Genomic DNA, 22,107 nt, shown 5'->3' with positions numbered 1-22,107 from the left:
AGCATTTTCGGGATGAGGATACTTTCTTCAGTTCACATTAAGAGAAATAATGTATTATGAAAGCGGCTTTTTCGTGTTACATACTCCTCTTCTTGGCTATAGGAAACACATAACAAAGGATAGTAGCGTTAACGATATGCGATACTTATTTTTATTAGATCAAACAGGTGCCTAAGCAAAGAAAATCGTCTGAAAATACCTTCCTTACAAAAGCACTTTGACATATAGTATTTGAAACAACTGTTGTGTGCAGACAACAGAAATTGGGAACAAGTAACAATCGTCTGTTAAGGTTTTGGACAAACTAACACGGCATTGCCGGCTTCAAAGCATCGTACAGCGTAAAGCTGTAGTGCCATCTCTTCTTATTATACCTCCATGACATCCGTCCACTTGCTGGTTACACAATATATAAACACAAAGTAACTCCACTTGTGTTTTTTTCGTCATTTAGACATTATACTTACTCAGTGGTCTATTCTGATGTCTGATGTGGCTCAAGGTACGATGTGGTGTTTCTTTTAAATAAATATATAAATATGTTGTCTTCATACGTCTCGTAAATTATTTATAAGGAACTTAACCTTAACCTAAGATTCTTGGAAGTATAAGTAATTGATCACAATCAGTATGTGAATTATACTTAAGACTAAAAGAATGAAGAAAATTTTAGTAACTCTTGGCACTGAGCTTCTGTCTGGTGCACCGGTCTTGTTTATAAAGTCAGTAACTTTTCTGCTTTATAATTTTGACAGAAGTGAAGATAGAGCCTGCAACTTTAGTTACGAGTCAAGTGCTTTGTTTATCTGGTGATTGTTTATAAATAAATGCTTATCAGTTAGCAAACGAACCAGACAGAACTCACCAATTTAGCCGCCACACTTCGTTGGTTCGCTAAATTCAGGGAAAATAACGAAGACCTACTACAACGTGAATCACATACTATGGTTTTTAAGACTTTCTTTTTTCAGTTTCTTGTTATGAAAACACAATTTTTCCTTCTTTTCCATGTAAACGAACTGAGAATAAAGCCAGAAAGGATAGCAAACAAGTGTAGACGAATTCAAGATCCAAAATAGAGCACGGAGGGACGGCTGTGGTGAAGTGTGATCGTTATGGAAGTACAATTTACTTTTCTTTTCAGAATCGCTTGCTCATATCAACCAATGACAATTACCTCACAATTTTACATTGCAGTTTGTGGTAATTTTTGAGTATTGGTGTTAGAATTATCTTTGCCCCAATGAACGAATGCATTTTCAAATGACCTAGGTGGTGACAAGAGCAAGCGATTCTGCGAAGTGAGGCCTATGAAGCCGTTATAAGTGATGGTAAGAAAACTAGATACCATGTTGGACAGGATAAAGGACTTGTCTACTAAACGAGACTCTGTCTGCTAAACAAGAGGCAATGGCCAGTGAAAGGATGCTACAACAACTGATTTATTTAATTTATCTACAACTAATCATGTGATGGCTACTGAAATAGCTGAGTTATCCAGTAAGCAGGATTCTATAGCAATTTCATTTAATGAACTATCCAGTATGTAGGATACTGTAGCATAACACATTCACTGAATTATCCAATAAACAATTTGCTGTGCCGACTAATCAAGAGAAGATTTAGTTGTAAATCTCAAAATATCCCGTAAAACGACATGTATTACTGCATGACAAACTGATGGAGTAGCCGCACTGAAGGTAGCCTATAAGGGCATACTTGAAATGGTACAGGTCTTCTCTGAAAATGTAGGTCAAGTAATTCAAAAGCAGACAAAATTGTCAGGAACCCTTTAGAAGTTATCAATCAAAATGGATGATTAAGCTGCTAAACAGGATAAAGTTCGAAACGACACGGTCGAATTTAATGAGCAGTTACTAAATGAGTAATTTATCTCGTGGATTGATATGAAAGAAGAACACCTTGTTCAATTAGCAGAGATTAAAGTGCAGAAAGTTATTAAGAAACCTTGTAACAGTCCAGCAGGGGGCCATAATACCCCCAACTCAGTTACTGTCAAGAAATGCAGAAAAAAGGAAAAACAAGAAGTTGGACTAAGATTTTTCCACTACGCCGTAGAATTGTCGGCGTCCAATTTAACGAACAGCGAAAAGAACTATCTGAGACTAACGATTTATAAGACATCTATGATACAAGTGTCGGAGGAAGACTCTGCGCCGGATATAATGTTCAGCTAGAAGGAACAGCGTTTGCACTACACAAAATGATGTGTGACAAACAAACTGTACGTTGCCTAACGATTGTAACTACGAAGGGAATCTCAGTCGACATCGACAGTTTCACGTATTTACATCTGACAAAAAGAGTTTCTACCCCATTGTCGTTGTAAGTGCTTTTCATGGAGACATGCCAAAATCATGATCTGAGATATGGAAGATCGCTTTCACTCTAGTTTCTACACAGGGAATGCACCTTTGCGTGCAATAGAAATTGCTGTGGCATGTGACACGTGTAATGATTCTGAGAAGGCATTTTTAGTAAAATGGTTTTCAGGAATAGAAGAGAGACTGAGGCAGGAACTGTTTAAACTGAACCTTTTCAGCTATAACAACGAAGTTTCAGGAAATACTTCGAAAAACATTTGAATAAGACCAAGTTCTAGGACAACTCAGTATCTCAGAAAGATGTTGTTTGGACATAGAAATGTAAATTACCTGCTCCCGTACGAGAGAAACTAGTCAATGTGTCCGAGACTGATATCAAGGTATTTTAAGAGAATGAGATGTTCCATAGGAACAAGAAAACCAATTAAAATCGGGAATTAGTCATGTAAAAGTGAATGCATGACTGAACGGATCGGTAGACTCACGTACCAACAATAGTAATGGAAATGCGTTTAGAGGTGACAATAATCGTAATTGATCCCTTAGGGGAAAAAGTTACATGACATGTCTCACCCTCATTAGTCTACTTTTAACAATATGAGTTGACAGTGGCAAAACCAATTAAACAATCAGCAACAAAACTGAGAGAGCTCTGATGTTGAGAGGATTGGGCAGTTGAAGTTCAACCCTGACACAATCTTCCTGGAATGAGGTAGGGGAAAATAGAAGATGTAGAATTTATGCAGCACAACAAGGAATTTGTCATAAAGGAAGAGCTATACCCTAACAATTGACAGTATCAAATCACACAGAATATATTGTACCAAGCAGCATTTGAGGCCTATATAGAGAAAATACCCATTGGGATTATTTTAGTTACGGGGGCTGCTGTGAGCGTGATTTTCATGAATATACACTCCTGGAAATTGAAATAAGAACACCGTGAATTCATTGTCCCAGGAAGGGGAAACTTTATTGACACATTCCTGGGGTCAGATACATCACATGATCACACTGACAGAACCACAGGCACATAGACACAGGCAACAGAGCATGCACAATGTCGGCACTAGTACAGTGTATATCCACCTTTCGCAGCAATGCAGGCTGCTATTCTCCCATGGAGACGATCGTAGAGATGCTAGATGTAGTCCTGTGGAACGGCTTGCCATGCCATTTCCACCTGGCGCCTCAGTTGGACCAGCTTTCGTGCTGGACGTGCAGACCGCGTGAGACGACGCTTCATCCAGTCCCAAACATGCTCAATGGGGGACAGATCCGGAGATCTTGCTGGCCAGGGTAGTTGACTTACACCTTCTAGAGCATGTTGGGTGGCACGGGATGCATGCGGACGTGCATTGTCCTGTCGGAACAGCAAGTTCCCTTGCCGGTCTAGGAATGGTAGAACGATGGGTTCGATGACGGTTTGGATGTACCGTGCACTATTCAGTGTCCCCTCGACGATCACCAGTGGTGTACGGCCAGTGTAGGAGATCGCTCCCCACACCATGATGCCGGGTGTTGGCCCTGTGTGCCTCGGTCGTATGCAGTCCTGATTGTGGCGCTCACCTGCACGGCGCCAAGCACGCATACGACCATCATTGGCACCAAGGCAGTAGCGACTCTCATCGCTGAAGACGACACGTCTCCATTCGTCCCTCCATTCACGCCTGTCGCGACACCACTGGAGGCGGGCTGCACGATGTTGGGGCGTGAGCGGAAGACGGCCTAACGGTGTGCGGGACCGTAGCCCAGCTTCATGGAGACGGTTGCGAATGGTCCTCGCCTATACCCCAGGAGCAACAGTGTCCCTAATTTGCTGGGAAGTGGCGGTGCGGTCCCCTACGGCACTGCGTAGGATCCTACGGTCTTGGCGTGCATCCGTGCGTCGCTGCGGTCCGGTCCCAGGTCGACGGGCACGTGCACCTTCCGCCGATCACTGGCGACAACATCGATGTACTGTGGAGACCTCACGCCCCACGTGTTGAGTAATTCGGCGGTACGTCCACCCGGCCTCCCGCATGCCCACTATACGCCCTCGCTCAAAGTCCGTCAACTGCACATACGGTTCACGTCCACGCCGTCGCGGCATGCTACCAGTGTTAAAGACTGCGATGGAGCTCCGTATGCCACGGCAAACTGGCTGACACTGACGGCGGCGGTGCACAAATGCTGCGCAGCTAGCGCCATTCGACGGCCAACACTGCGGTTCCTGGTGTGTCCGCTGTGCCGTGCGTGTGATCATTGCTTGTACAGCCCTCTCGCAGTGTCCGGAGCAAGTATGGTGGGTCTGACACACCGGTGTCAATGTGTTCTTTTTTCCATTTCCAGGAGTGTATATCGAAGAATATGTGAGGAAGTTGATGTGCCTATCTTGCCCATTAGTAAGTCATGTTCTGGGAGCGTCTGATATGAGATCACAAAATTTTCAATGGAAGGTTCGCCTTTCAGTGAGGCTAGGGATTGGAGCAACAATTGATGTGTTTCTAGTTATACGTTTATTAATAGAGAACTGTCTTATCGGGGTTGATTTCCAACGAGAGGGAAAGGCTAAGATTTACCTCTCTGTGGGCCTTTGGTTGTTTTATAATAGACGGCAAGGAATCATTAATGTAATTATTTAAAGCTCAGGAAGGTCATGACAGATATTGCCAAAATATAAAAACTGAATACGTGACCAAGGAAGAGAAAACACACGGGTGGCAGCAACCACTTGCCAGTGGTGCTATTGATTTAAAAGAATGAAAGTGTTAGTCAGCTGGCCTTGATGTAGAACAGCAATCGAATGTGACAGTTCTTCTATTGCAATATATTAAAGTGTCTAAATATGAACTGGGAATGAGAAGAGGCTATACATGTCATTAGTAAGGAAAGCCATATGAATCCCTCTATTATCCTTTGTATCCCATTCACTTAGCAGAGAAACCTACGGTTGCATAGGAAATTGTATATATTATTGTATATAGCTAAGAGTGTAGGATTTTTCCTTTTTTCTGAAAGTGTTTGTTAATATTAAGGTAATTTTAGTTTGCATAAATATAAGAATAAGTTCTTGGTTTCAAACCAATGCTCACACGTGAGCAACTGCATTAATATTGTTCGTATTAATGCCACATACATCTATAACATTCACTGACTTGCGAGGTAGAGCAATGATGTGAGAAAGGGCTTTCATATAGACAGCAAATGAGATACAACGTAACGCAGGCTGTACTCTGCTTTAGGTTGTTAATCACACTAATATAGTAAATAAGGTTGTAATAACCGGTAAATTTTTTTTTGGGAAATACAGGATAACCTGTGGTACATAATATATATTGCATCAGTTGCAAGAAAAGCGTGAGGCACATAGAAATAAACCATGTGGTTCCAGTGTGGGAGTTCCAGTGAATTCACATTATTAATGAAACTTGAGTAAAAAGCATGATGCAATATAGGAAATATCCATCATTCATGTCATAGAGGAGCCCTTTTAAGCCTAATCCAATCTATTGATTGCTTCTACTATAAAGATACGACAGGCTGTAACTGAAGAAATGAAAGTAGGAACTTAGAGACTTTGTTGTGTATCATTGTTGAGAACTGCGAACTAAAATAACAAGTTACACGTGAGGGACCAAACTCAGATATGCATGAGGTGCAGGAGTGATAGACACATCAAATAAAGTTTTGCGTCACCCCGGTTCCTAGAACTCCGGAAGATAGACAGACGTTAACTGTGGATATTGAATCACAGACACAGTCCTTTTGACTGTTCAGAGATGTCACTAAACTCGCCAAAAGATGTAAACAACCATGCATGAGCAGCGCATAATAGACGGAGAGGTCCTGACAGCCGAACAGTTACAGTCATTCCACGAGCAAGGCGTTTCATGGCTCATGTTACCTATAGTTCAACCATACCTAGACGGTCAATAAATACCGCGGATCGATCGCACCCGCATTGTTACTTCGTGCCAGGAAGTGATCTCAACAAGGGAAGTGTCCGGGAGTCTCGGAGTGAACCAAAGCAATGTTGTTCGGACATGGAGGAGATACAGAGAGACAGGAACTGCCGATGACGTGTCTAGCTCAGGCCGTTCAAGTGCTGCTACTGCAGTGAATGACTGCTACCTACGGATTATGGCTCGCAGGAACCCTGACAGCAACACCAGCATGTTGAATAATGCTTTTCGTGCAGCCACAAGGACGTCGTGTTACGACTCAAACTGCGCGCAATAGGCTGCATGATGCGCAACTTCACTCCCGACGACCAGGGCGACGTCCATCTTTGCCACTAGGATACCATGCAGCGCGGTACAGATAGGCCCTAGAACACGCCGAATGGGCCGCTGAGGATTGGAATCACATTCTCTTCACCGATGAGCGTCGCATATGCTTTAAACTAGACAATCGTTGGAGACGTGTTTGGAGGCAACCCGGTCAGGCTGAACGCCTTAGACAAACAGTCCAGAGAGTGCAGGAAGGAGGATGTTCCTTGCTCCTTGGGGGTGGCATTATGTGGGGCCGACGTACCCCGCTGGTGGTCATGGAAGGCGCCGCAACGGCTGTACGATACGTGAATGCCATCCTCCGACCGATAGCGCAACCATATCGGCAGCATATTGGCGAGGCATTCGTCTTCATGGACGACAATTCGCGTCCACATCGTGCACGTTTTGTGAATGACTTCCTTCAGGATAACGACATCACAAGACTAGAGTGGCCAGTATGTTCTCCACACATGAAACCCATCGAACATGCCTTGGATGTATTGAAAAGGTCTGTTTATGGACGACGTAACCCACCAACCACTTTGAGTTATCTACGCCGAATCGCCGTTGAAGGGTGGGACAATATGGACCAACAGTGCCTCGATGAACTTGTGGATAGTATTTCACTACGAATACAGGTATGCATCAATGCAAGACGACGTGCTACTGGGTATTAGAGATACCGGTGTTAACAGCAATCTGGGCCATCACTTTTAAAGTCTCGCTGTGTGGTGGTACAACATGCAATGTATGGTTTTCGTGAGGAACAAAAAGGGCGGAAACGATGTTTATGTTGATCTCTGTTCCAATTTTCTGTACAGATTCCGGAACTCTCGGAACCGCGGTAATGCAAAACTTTTTTTGATGTATGTACAAGCAGGAGAATGTTTTCTTTTTATTGGTTTGAGATTAATATTTTTTCTTGAGTTAATGCCTTCAACTACTTTTTAAAGTAGATAAAACTATTAGATTGGTATTGTAAGGACATCTATATAGCAGAAAACCAATATGAATCAGTGTGGCTGCTATGTGCTTTATGCTTGTATGGACAAAACGTTATCTAAAATACAATAAACTATACGCATATGAATTGACAAAATACTGCGACAGACATTAGTTAAGCATTCAGCATGCAGAACGTTTTACCAATCACACATACCGTACACTGTGATGTCGAATTATAATGAATAAATAATCCATAGATAGTCTTATGTGGATTAGGAAGCCCATTTCAGAGAACGACACAAAGGTGCCGGTCTCGTAAGGAAGAGAGGTTATAATGCACAGGCAGTAATGGCAACAGAAAGCTGGTTGAAGTCAGACGTCAATGACAACGATATCCTACGTTTGGACTGGAATGTTTATCGTAAGGATAGGTTAGTAGCCATGGTGGCGGCGTCTTTATTGCAGTAGAAATTCGATGAAATCTAGCGAGGTTATCGTGGATTCCGAATGTGAATTAACCTGGGTGATATTAAGAATCAAAGAACGGTCAAAAATAGTGAACGGATGCTTTTATAGATCATCTGAGTCAGGATCTGTAGTTGTAGAGCGCTTCAGACAGAATTTGCAAAATACCATTAGTAATTTTCCTGATCATGCCGTTGTGATAGAGGGTGACTTCAACTTGTCAAGTATAGACTGGTAGTGTTATGCCATCAAAACTGCTGCCAGAGGCAGGGAATCGTGTGGCATTGTTCTGGATGTCTTGTCCGAAAATTACCTTGAGCACATAGTCAGAGAACCCACTCGTGCGGGTAACTTCTTAGACCTCCTGGCAACAAACAGACGTCAACTTACCGAATCAGTTAACGTAGAGGAAGGTATCAGTGATCGCAAGGATGTGACGCTATCTATGACGACGAGTCCCTACAAGGAATGTCAAGTAGGACTGATAGAGGAGATAGAGAAGATCCTAAGAACAGCGGCGCGTTTCGTCACGGGATCGTTTATCTGGCGAGACACCGATACGGATATGCTGAACAAACTCCACTGGCAGACGTTACAAGAGAGACGTTGTGCATCATGCAGAGATGCAATACTGAAATTCGGGACAGCACTTTTCAGGAGGAGTCAGACGACAACATATTACTTTCCCCCACATACATCTCGCGTATTTGCCACGAGGAGAAAATTCGAGAAAATAGAGCCAATACAGAGGCATACCGACAATCACTCTTCCCACGCACTATTAGCGAGTGGAACATGGTTGGATGGACCGATAGTGGTGCCGAATGTAATCTCCACCACACACCATTCGCGAGATGTAGCCGCGCGTTCTGAGGTGCCTTCCCATGGTTCGCACTGCTCCACCCGTCGGAAGTTCGAGTCCTCCCTCGGGCATGGGAGTGTCTGTTGTCCTTAGGGAAAGTTAGTTTAAGTTAGATTAATTAGTGTGTAAGTCTAGGGACCGATGATCTCAGTAGTGTAGTCGTATACGAACTTATCATAAATTTCCAAATTTTTGTCAGCAGTAACACCGCTGTGCACCTCCCAAATACTTTCAGAATGGAGCCTCTCTCCACGTCACGTCCGTATTCGCTAACGATGATCATCGAGAGTAGTGCAGAGCCGTCAGGCACTGCTGAGTGCGACCGGCATAGTACTGCCCTACTGCAGCTACATCTGGTCACCGACCAGTGGTGCAGGAAGAGACAGAATACTGCAGAAAGTCCATTAACTGTTCTTGAATAGCGGATAGGAATGTGAAGGTTTTGTGGTGTGTTTGGTGCACAGTACAGGGTTCCTCTCTTGTGGTGATCAGACTTGGTGAACTGGAACCTTGACGCCGAATATACCTGATATCACGTACCGTTACAGTCCAACACTGGCCCACTGTTGTAGGCCAATGTCCCAAAAATCTACATGTTTCATGAGTCGACTAGCCAGCCAAATTTTGATCAAAATGCGGTCGTCCTCAACTTCTGTCAGGTGCTGAGAACGCTATCTCACGATAGTATGCTGTCCTTCATAGTGATCCCTCAATATCTTATGCTATTGAGCCACCTTTTACGCCCTAGTGGGTTTGCTAACAAGACAAATAAGAACAATAGTGAAGCACACTGTACACTGTAGTACCAGCAGCAGATGATTGTAGCTTTCTCATCATTTACTTGCACATAAATGCCGATAATATACAGGGTATTCGGAAATTCCGGTTACTGATTTCTAGGACTTGTAGAAGGAACTGAGTTGGCCATATTTTGATTTGAAATCCGTACCCGGATTTATAAACGTGTTTGTTAGGTAGTTATAGTGAGTGGTGATGGGGGAGGGGTTGGGGGACGTGCTTACGTCGGATCGACGGATGTCATTTGACGTCTATCATACCTGTCTTGTTGGAGCATAATTCAATTGTCTGTGAGAGCATCATGGTTGAGTACACATTCGCAGAATACACCGAGATGATCCTTCCGTATGGCGAAGCTTACGGTAATGGAAGAACTAGCTCACCACCTTTGTCAAGATCGTTATTCACAACGCCTGACTTCACCGCATATCCTTTTCGCTACAACTACTCAACGACTTTCAGGAATATGTGCCTTCGCGGTCAGCAGGAATGACTGTTGTACTCCAAGGAGACGCCGCACACCGGAATTAACTGTAAATTTGTAAAAACTGATCAAGTTTTCTTTTTGTTTCCCTAGTTAATAAAGAATGGAACGGTAAAACAAGTGATGTAGTGGCTCAAGCCAAAGAAATTACTGGAAAAATTTGGCACGTTACCAAAATGTTTTCAAACGATTGTAGCAGAAATAGTTTCCTATTGAATATTTTATGTTCTCACTCCTTTGTACTAATAATACAAGTTTATTACGGTGATTTCCGAACGCCCTGTATATACCGGTAGACTAGGGTGGCTGAAAAAGGTCTGAAAAACTAATAGTTAAGAAAAAAATTCTGTACATTGCACCGTATCCGAGTTAACTAGCATTGAAGTTAGCCAATCAGGCAGTTGTGCTCGAAAATTCAAGCATCCCCTCGAAGATGGTGTTCTTAATTTGGTTTCTTAAAACCGAACAAGACAGAGACATAAAAATTGGGCAAGGGACGATAGTAAGGATCGAACACGACCCAAAGGCTCAGCAGTCTCGTGCGCAGTCATCTACGCTATGAGAAAAACTGACACTAATTGTATCTGGCAGGTGGTTTGAGTTTGCTCGAGCAACCACCTGCTTATTTAACTTTTCAGACTTCTTCTAACCACCCATACAAACACCTACACACACACACACACGCACACAAACTCACACACACACACAAACACACACAGACACACACACACACACACACACACACACACACACACACACACACACACACACACGTAGGGCGGCCATAACTAAAAACGACATACCACAGGGAAAGATTCCTGACTGGAAATGAAGTACAGTGAACATGTGTCTGCAAATGCATGGTTGCCACAGTAGATGGCGTTGACGAATGAAATTTTATCTGACAATGTGCTCATTGTGCGTTGTGTGGTGTTAGAGGCTGTGTGATTGACGCAGTGCACTGTAAGCGAAGTAATGATCCGATATTAATGTCGGAAATAAGACGAGATGGTGTTTGTGTACGGCCAACCAGATGGAAACGGTCGAGAGGCAACACGAATATACCAAAAGAAGTAAAAGCAAAAAGAAATCTGTCTTGAGGCCACAACTGGTCCATCGGGACCATCCGACCGCCGTGTTATCCTCAGATAAGGAAGCGGATAGGAGGGGCATGTGGTCAGCACACCGCTCTCCCTGTCGTTAAGATGGTTTTCTTTGACCGGAGCCGCTACTATTCGGTCGAGTAGCTCCTCAATTGGCATCACGAGGCTGAGTGCACCCCGAAAAACGGCAGCAGTGCATGGTGGCCCGGATGGTCACCCATCGAAGTGCCGGCCACGCCCGACAGAGCTTAACTTCGGTGATCTGGCTGGAACCGGTGTATCTACTGCGGCAAGGCCGTTGCCTACCAAAACAAGAACCCTCACAGAAACCATCCACATCACACAACATTTCAAGCCCTTTTTGGGCGTTTATGTAACCATGGCGCTTTTCAGACAGTCAAACGTGCTGGGAGGCGGCAGACTGTGCGTACACCAGAGCTGGAAGACCACTTTGTACAGTATACTGAGACAAACCCTAGAACAACCTCCAGGCAAGTGGCCCACCAACATGGTGTAAGGTGAAGTACGAATATGTGCATTCTGCATGACAGCTATTATTCCTGTCACCTGCAACGACTGAAAGAATTATCAGCAGCGGATTTCCCTATTCGGGAAGGATTTTGTCGATGGATTTTGCACCAGAGCATCCCCGCTTTGGGATTTCTATCAGCAGTCCGTTTTTTTCCAATGAAGCAACCTTTACCAGAAATGGCCTCATATGTCTTTATAATTGTTATCTGTGGGCTTCAGACAAACGGTTGAGTTGTATCATTTACATCGGTTCAGCATCGGTATATGTGTGAGGGCAGTGATTCTTGGCGACCACACACTTGGACTGGTTATTATTCCACAACGCCTCGACTTGGACTTACTGCGGAAAACTCTTCCTGGGTTGTTTGGGAATGTATCTTTGGCAGTAGGACAGATTATGTGGTTCTTCGTGACGGAGCACCATCCCACTTCCGCCTTACGGTTCGCCAATGCCTCAACAGCGACTTGCCCGGACATTGGATAGAATGCGCAGGCCCGGTAAGGTGGCTTGCTAGATCACCAGACTTATACCCTATGGATTTTTTACACTGGGGTATCTTACAAGCTTCGTGTATGCTAAATACGTTGCTGATGTACAGACTCTTCAACAGGATGTTCATGACGCCCGTAACGCTATCCGGATAGACGCCATAACGTACGAAATAGTGCGGTAGGCCATGATGCGACATGTGGACTCGTGCATTGAATCTCACTCAGGCCATTTTGAACATATGTATGCGGTACAGCTCCGTACTGTGTTCTGGGACGATTTGTTGTCATTGCACGCACGCCGTCCATTTCCGTACATAAGGTCGTAGGACAATCTTTCCTATATTTCCAGTCAGGAATCTTTCCCTGCAGTTTGTCGGTTTTATTGGTGTTCATCCAGTATAAACTGTCAAACTTGCAAATAAATAGATAAAGCATAAACAAAAGTGCGTGTAGCATATTAATAACTATTACAGCAGGCAATGTAACACTCTCAGGATTGCTTGATTCCAAATCTGTAACGAAGGCATTTCAGAACAATAATCGAATCTACGTAAAAAGTTCGTGAGATTCGGCAGAATTCGAACCTGCGACCGTAGCAGCAGCGCGGTTCCGGACTGAAGCGCCTAGAACCACTCGGCCACAGCGTCATAAGAATCATGGAAGCTATGTAAAAAGATAGTTAGACTACGGAGTTCATTGAAGTTACTAATTATCATTGTCCCCAAATGCTGTCTCTGTTCTCCACAATCCTCTCTGAAAGCAACGAGGAAATGTTTGACAAACAGCTATAGTAATCTCAGAGGCTCAACGTTACATGATACGGAACTCTGAATGTGCTCACTAACCTGTAATAGCATCTGCTTGGACAGTTTACAGGTCTTCCCGACAGTGATCTCCATCGGCTGCATAGCTCGCATCATGAAGATTAGCAGGTTACGCTTGAAGCGGATGTCACAGTCCGCCCAGCCGCAGTTGAAAGCACAGTTGACCAGCTTCTCACTCTGAAACAGAGTCATTGCTCTTGTTTATTGTAATTATAATTTTTGTGGCAGCATAACGAAGTGAAAACTACTATGAATTTTGCTTTTGAATACTAAGTCCTTCCAGATGTCTGAACATATTCCTACTGCCTTTTTCGTAATAAATCCACCATTTTCTCATTCTTGTTGAGACGCTTATTAAATGGATAAGTAAGATGGTTGTGTTCATTCAAGGAATATTTTTAACAAAGAAAAGTAGGCGGTACAATTGAAGTACTCATATTAACATTTAAAATTGTCCTTACTGAACATCTCTGATGCATGGAATATATAGCAGCTGGAAAATAAGCGAAGGATTCTTTTGGAATAGATAGAAGCATTAATGTCACGTGCGTTTAGTATGAGAATAAACATCGCGACTTCAAGATACAATGTGGCATTTAGAGTTGCTAGGCGGGCAATGGGGACGAATAAACTTCCATTCACAACTGGCTATTTGACTATCTGCAGGAAATCGTCTTAAATGGTTAATTATGTCAATTTATGCTCCTAAGGTGTCTTTTCCCCTCTTGAATTTCAGTATTAATATAAAATGGAAATTAAATTCTGATAACCTGAAAGGCCGTAAAACGCCCCATTTGAATCATGTGATGACTATGACTTCACTGTCTTGCACACTGCTCGTACTGTCTTAAAGTGGATTCCCGGTGACAGGTTGTCCTGAAATTTACGTTTCGGAAAATGGGTTACAAATTGTGTATAGTAACATGGTATACAAATACATGTATAAGAGCTCCGTAAAAATTGCTCTTCATTGAAAGAATGAGAAGATGCATTGAATGTGGTTGCAAATAGCTTATAGATTCAAATGAAACAGTGGTCACTAGTGTTTCTATTTCTGTGAGAATCACCTCCAGGTAAGTAAACTCATTCCACATTGACCGGTTGTCATTTGTAGCGTAATAGATAGCGTGCTGGGCGTGTGACGCAGTGTCCGCAAGATCGACATTCATTGGGAGCAAGTTCCTTCTTTTTCCTTCCTGTCCTCTTCCATTAATACTTCTGTTTTGCCGGCCGCGGTGGTCTAGCGGTTATAGGCGCTCAGTCCGGAGCCGCGCGACTGCTACGGTCGCAGGTTCGAATCCTGCCTCGGGCATGGATGTGTGTGAAGTCCTTAGGTTAGTTAGGTTTAAGTAGTTCTAAGTTCTAGGGGACTGATGACCACAGATGTTAAGTCCCATAGTGCTCAGAGCCACTACTGTTTTCTTAGGTTTACTTTATTCGTAATACAGTTATGGAAAAGCTATAGATTCTGTATCATATAACATTTTAATATCAGTACCCATATTCATTTATTAGTTGAATTTTACTCCTGATCAGTTTGAGATGTATCAGAAGGATCTGTCTTTCCTTTCTGATGTAGCTCTAACTCTGAAGAATCTGAGAAACCGTGTATCCGTTTCAGACCACATTACTCTTCCCAAAGAAGTCGTTAAAGCTATGTAATTTTGACAAGGAGAAAAACTGTACTGTTGCTTTGAAACTGCTAGGAAATGTAATAAGACCAGGGCATCACGGTAAAATGAAAGATGGTACTGTTTAAAATTTGGTAAACAATAATGTTTCAGCAGCAGTGGGACAGTGGGTGTTTTAATGTTCTGGTGCGTCACCTAAATATTTTATAGTCTTAACTGTTCGGTGGTTGAGATCGATACTGGGTCGGACTGTGAAATAGTCTTCATAAATCTGTCAATCAGACAAGGATTGACCATTGTATTAGGATGTTTTTATAGACCACCAGTATCCGCAACAAACGTCGCAGAACGTTACAGGGAAAGTCTTGAGTACACAGGAAATAAATAACCAAATCACCCGATAGTTATAGGTGGAGTCTTTAATATGGCATCCATGGACTGGGAAAATTACATGTTTATCACAGGGGGCAAAAGCAAAGACTCGTGTGAAGTTATTCATGGAGCGCTCTCAACATACATCGTTGAGCAATTGGTTAGAAAACCAACTCGAGATGGGAACATATTAGATATCTTGGCTACAAACAGACCTGATTCTTTTGATGAAGTTAATTTAGGAGAAGGTATTAGCGACCATAACGTCGTTGTGTCAGTAGAAGTTTTCTTATTTGGGAAAGCAAATAAAAGTGTCATTAATGAATATCATCATAGTCAGCTCCAAGCATTCACCGCCGGACACAAAGATATTGAGCATCTTTGGTCGGAATTTAAAGGTATTGTCCACCACTTGCTAGAGAAGTATGTGCCTAGCAAAAATATAGGGGAGGGAAAGGATCCACATTGGTACAACAAACATATTAGGAAGTCCTGAGAAAGCAGAGAATTTTGCACAGTCATTTTAAAAGTAGTCACTGCCCCGCTGACAAACATAAATTATGCGAAATGAAAGCAGCTGTCAAAAAGTCAACGATAGATTCATTTAACGAATTTTAAAGCAATATTTTATCTTCATATTGTAGAAATGGCCCCAAAAAAGTTCGGTCGTACGTAAACTCTGTGAACGCTACAAATAATTCAATACATTTTCTTGCTGACAGTACGGGTAATGTAACGGATGATGATAAACAGAAGGCCGAAATTCTAAACCTAGCTTACAAAAACACGTTTACGGTAGGAGACTGCAGCACCATTCCCCCTTTCAATGTCCGCAGCTCGTGGTCATGCGGTAGCGTTCTCGCTTCCCACGCCCGGGTTCCCGGGTTCGATTCCGGGCGGTGTCAGGGATTTTCTCTGCCTCGTGATGATTGGGTGTAGTGTTATGTCCTTAGGTTAGTTAGGTTTAAGTAGTTTTAAGTTCTAGGGGACTGATGACCATAGATGTTAAGTCCCATAGTGCTCAGAGCCCTTTGAACCATTTTGAATCCCCTTTCAACTTTCGGAGAAACGCAAGGATGGCTGACATAGTGTTTAGTGTATCTGTGTTCGTAAAACAGTTAAGATCCTTAGACGCCAGGAAGGCATCTGGACCAGACGGTATCCCCATAAGATTATATGTTGACTATGGTACAAATATAGCACCATTCTTATCCACCATCTATCAGAGATCATTGGAACAGCGGAAAGTTCCACGGAACTGGAAGAAGGCCCAGGTCAAAGTATTCTATAAGAAGGGTAGAAAACCGGATGCACATAATTACCGGCCAATTTCACTGACATTGATTTGTTGTAGAAGCATTTTGTGTTCAGGCGTAACGACCTTTAATATTAATAAAAACAGTCTTAACCGCGTTTTATATTTATTTAGTGACAACATGTTTCAGCCCATCGCAGAGACCATCTTCATGGCGAACATACCACTGGTCGATTGCTGGTGGCGTCACGTCTACCAAGGTGTGGCAGGAGACTCTGAGAAGCTCATCTGCAGAAACCAGCACGGTCTTAGGAAACAGCGGTCATGCGAGGCACAGCTGGCCCTCTTTGTGCATGATACACAACAGGCTCTAGATACCGGCATCCAGGTTGATGCCATGTTTCTCGAATTTCGAAAGGCGTTCGACGCAGTTCCGTACTGTCGCTTGCTCGAAAAAGTGAGCGCTTACGGTCTATGGGATCACATATGCGGTTGGATAGAAAGTTTTCTTATAGACAGAGAGCAGTATGTCGTCGTGAATGGGGTGACTTCAACAGAAACAATCCTAACTTCATGCGTACCCCAGGGCAGCAGGTCCACTGTTTGTTACGATTTACATAAACGATCTGGATGATGGTATTGACAGCGGCATTTAGACTGTTTGCCGATGATGCTATAGTCTACAGGAAAGTAGTTTCACACGAATGTTGTAAACAAATCAATGAAAATTTGCAGAAAATAAATGTGTGGTGTAATGACGTGCAATTATCTCTCAATATTAGTAAGTGTAACCTACTGCGTATAACAAGACGAAAATCTCCATTAATGTACGAGTACAAAATGAACGCCCAGTCTTTGGAAGGGGTAACATTCCGTCAAGTATCTGGGTGTGACTATTCGAAATAATCTCAAATGGAATGATCAGATTACACGAGTAACGTGGAAGATGAACTCAAGATTGCGTTTTATTTGTAGAATTCTGAAGGGATGCAGTCCTTCAACAACGAAAATTGCTTACAATACATTAGTTCGTCCAGTATTAGAGTATTGTTGGTCTGTATGGAACACTTACCAGTTGGGTTTAATTCAAGAGATTGAGAAGGTCCAAACAAAAATGGCAAGATTCGTCACCAGTACGCTTAGCCATCGCGAGAGCGTTACAAATCTCACAGAAAGTTTGAAGTGGGACACACCTGCAGATAGACGACGCGCTAAACAGAAGGGGCTGCTCACTGAATTCCGAAATCCGATTTTCGCCGAGGATTTAGAGCATATATTATTACCACCAGCTTTCAAATCGCGCAGTGATCACCATTCAAAGTAAAGGTAAACTAGATCTCGTATTGAGCCGTTCAAACAATCGATTCTCCCTCGAGCGATCCATGAGTGGAAAAGTGGGAGGCGGGGGCGGGAGGAATATGCCTTTGGCGCAAATTGTGCCCTGCGCCACACATCGCTTTGTGACTAGCGGAGTATATATGTACATGTAGATGTGGTTTAAATTAACGACCTGGAGTGACATGAACTGCAATGTGTCAAGTTGCTGAAGGAAAAGAGGATGACGCTCTAGAGTTCACCACGAGTATCACTATGCTGTCTGAAAATTTGAAAATTATGAAAATAGGTAGCTGGAAAAGAGTAATACTTGTGGAAATAAGCACACCAATTAAAAATCAGATTTGTCTTCTGAAAGAAAGTTTTCACTGTGTTTTATTATGATAGCTTTCACAAGTCGCCCTGGAAAATTTTTTCAGGATGGAACAAATGTATTCACAATTGTGAGTATATTTATTCTGTTTCACACAGCTGTAGAACATTGCATTGTCTGCTCCTTCAGACTTGCATGCCTGTCTGAAGGAAACTGCATACTACACCGCAGAATACAGAGACTGCAAAATTTTCAGCATGGGCCCAGCAGATGATCCAGCTCCAGATTCCCTCAGTTTCAAAGCAGTTCTGCGATTCATTGCTGTGCCACAGTACTTCCGCCCCAGTCGTCATCAATGGTAACTTTCATGTTTCTTATTTCCGGAACATAAAAATCTGTGTTGCTTTTGAAGAGCTAAGAGACCATAAGCACCCCAACTTCCGAAAAGTTTCCGTCAACCTTCACAAAACTCCTTTCCACTGTAACTTAAAAGTTCTAAATGTGTTTTGCATCACTAAATAACTAAACTGTTTGCAGAGAAAGTACGGACAAACACCAGTAACTTCGGCTGACACTTTTGTTTATGACGTCATATCTCCTCAACCATGTCTGGTAGAATGACATAATCTGGCGGATGCATTCAGTGGTATATGTGGATACTTCCTGGAAAATGTGTTACCAATACAACTGCAGTACAGAAGCAATAAAATCAAATGTGTTATTTGATTCTGAACTTTCACTACGAGAGCAGCGAAAATTTAGGAAGTGATAAATAATTTTAGTTTAATTATTTTCTGGAGTGTGCCACCAAGCAGAAATATCAGAAAGTTTGAAGTCATGTGTAAAGTCTTTCGGAAGTCGCTGAATGCTTTTGTGGTATCGGCCGCCATCCGGTTGGTGACACTTTCAAATACGGAGCTCGGGCGGCGAATATACTTAACTTCGAACATTCATATACTAAGACCAAAGTTAATAATAAATGTGGCAAGCTTTTGACACAAGATTGTAACTCTTTATTTGCAGATTATCACAACATTTAACATTTTTAAATACATTCACTAATTACATGAAATAGTGAAAACCAAGAATTTGTTGTCCATGTATCCTGCAACTGGGTTTCATTGGCGAGTGACCATTCAGCCGTTGGCGAATTCGACTTGAGATTTAACTTCAAGTGATTCAGTGAGAAGTTACTACTACCCAATGTCCATTAAATTTTGTGATTTGTTCGGAAGGATGTTGTACTCATACGTAAGTATGGGTGGCTGGGCAGTAGCGAAAATCGTAATAATTTTTTTTTTTGGGGGGGGGGGGGGGGGGTTGTGGGGAGGGGGGTCGTTGTGGGAGGAGGTGTAGGAAGCTGCCCTCCCTTGCCCCCTTGTAGTGACGCCAGCATGTGCTGCTCTTTCCCAAAGTTATCTGTCATTACCGTTGTTGAGTGTCCATTGGAATTTGTTGCATCAGCCAGCGCTTATTTTTCATTAAAGCACATGACACAGTCTTAAATACGTTTTCTGATAACAGCTGCTGTTCGGAAACTCTTATATCTACAGCGCATTTTACTGTAGATTACCAAACGTCGCTCCCCCTCCACTCACCAGTCAATTTGTAGAAGTTGGTAAAGCCATCTGCTTTTTGTTGCGTCCACCGTTACCTCGCTGAGAGGTAGTCACTGTTTTCTGTTGTATTACTGGCTAGTAATTTGTTCTATTTTGTACCGTTTCCTTTGTTTGATAGTGTACGTAAGTGTTACAATTACGAGCTCTATTGAAAGTGGCAGTACATAAGATTATTTGAATTTCGATTAAGAATTTCGTTTAAGTAAGATTTCCTTCCGCGCCTGACTTCCGCAAGAGGTAAGCGGTGCTTGTAGACGACTCATAGTTCCCTGCCACACAGCAACCTACGTGTGGGTTCAGCTTGTTTCTCCCCCCCCCCCCCCCTTCCCTCACCGAGAAACCCTCCCAGGCAATGGGCCAACTTAACAAACTGAAGCTACATAGCATGTGTGTGCGTCGCCATTTATCGTAGCTCGTGTCACAAATCATTATTTACGTGCTGACTCCGGGAAGATTCTGATTCGAGTACTCGCACTCATTTCGTTCGGTTGATCGCAGCAGGTAACGCTGCTGCCGTGTGGTCTATCCTAAGCGCCGCTTCCCCATAGGTCTCCGCACTAGCATTCAGTATGTACGCGGTCGTACAAAGCTTTTGGTAGAAGCTATGCCTCAAAAGAGTTGTCATTTCTGCAGTTCCAAAACACTGTGATTTCATTAGTAATGAGAGCTGTGTCTAATTTTCAAACACGTATATGCAACAACCAAGCGACTTCCTCAGAACACGACCCAAAAGCTGTTTTTTTCTCATGTATCAGTCACGACTCACGTATAATTTTATTTCAGAACCTCTGTGCGAACTCTTGCTGAAGCTGCTACCACACAGCCACAAAACCCTTTACTATATCACATAACGTTCACTTACCTGATCTGTTATAATGTTTCCAAAAATGCAGTACAATCCTGTTTGGTATAGGACCGGAGGTATAGCCAACAGCGCCTTCAGTGCTTTTGTTACGCTCTTGTCTCTCTGCAACAACTGTCAGTGCCACACTGGATATTAGTAAATACAATACTCAATCGAACATGTATGATATTTACTTTTCGTTGGGGTGCAGTTGCAGGTATAAAAGAGTGCTTTTTGATTAAAACAACAACTTGAATTATTTTTCTGGCCCGTCGTGGAACACTGAATACTACCAATCAAGCTTCAAAATAACTTGGAAAGGTATTTCCTTGTTAAGTGTATGTCAAATTTACTTTCCTTCATGGAGAACAACGCAAGGTTGATAGGTTGAGGGATTTCATTACTACAGTCTATTAAAATATGAACACAACAATAGTTTCTAATTACTTGTCACATTTCATCGTAATAAGATATGAATTGCGGTAATAGCACCTAGTACCAATGCGCATATTTTTCCTGTCATCTAAAACAACAAATGGTCGAAAGAGTTTTCTTCGTGTTTAACCAATAATAAACTGCTATATTTAGCGTATACTTATATTACTTTCATTACGTGTAGGAACACTATTTTTGAAAAAGGAACTTTTCCCTGAAATAAATGCTTTTGATAGAAGTAGCAATTCCCCCACAATCGACCTCAACAGGAATAAATTTAAGAAAAAATTGCACTCTCAATCTCAGCATTCACAAATCTTATACAATTGTTGGATTCATAGTAGAAAGCGACGATCAGTTATCAAACTTTACGCAGGTCACAGTTAAACCGTCTCAAAGATACCTGTTACTTGGTGCGTATACTCCTTCATGGGCTTTGTGGTCAATAATACTGTAGAGACTCATTTAAATGATATTTCAGTTATCGTTCAGTGAACACTCGGAAGAGAAAAACACCTTGCATTTGGATGACAGTTCCTTAACCTTCGTACAGACTTTTGGGAACTTCTCTGCCGATTATATGTTCAACAGCGTTCCTATTGAACTTTTAAAAAGTCAGTGACCGAAATCCGACCTAAAATAAGTTGGTGATAAGAGCGAAAGAAACGTATGTGCTATCCTTTTATCCATTTAAAAACGTTGCCAGCTGTGTCTCAGGAGCTAAAACATGACAACACTGCAGGGAATTGTTTTGATAAATTTATTTTAATTTCATTTTAAAACTTTATACTTTAATAACCTATAGCACACACATATACAAAAACCAAAAAAGTTTCTTTAATGAATATTGTTTATAAATGCGTTAGTGGAAATTATTGGCACTTTGCAAAAACTAGCACTGGCATGTATAAAAACTAGTTCCATCGAATCAGACTTATTGTGTTACAAACTTGACAGTGAACAAGATCAGCAGCACACAGTGAACGGAAGGAAGTACAACTGTGTGAAAAAAGGTGCAACTGGAACTGGTAACCACTAGAAAAGAAGGAAAATAAAAATTCTGGGAGCGAGCTGGGAATAAAGAATGACCTTTCCTTAGAAGTCCTTTCTAGGTTCCTCCGTTCATTGTAGTGAACCGTTCGTTGCTTCTGTTCCTTTGCGAACGACCGACCCCTAGTTGTTTGCCGACCCATGGTATGCT

Source organism: Schistocerca piceifrons, chromosome 1, assembly GCF_021461385.2.
Source record: "Schistocerca piceifrons isolate TAMUIC-IGC-003096 chromosome 1, iqSchPice1.1, whole genome shotgun sequence".
In the NCBI taxonomy this organism is placed as follows: domain Eukaryota; kingdom Metazoa; phylum Arthropoda; class Insecta; order Orthoptera; family Acrididae; genus Schistocerca; species Schistocerca piceifrons.
The sequence above is the reverse complement of the archived record's forward strand: the minus strand, read 5'-3'. Positions refer to the sequence as shown.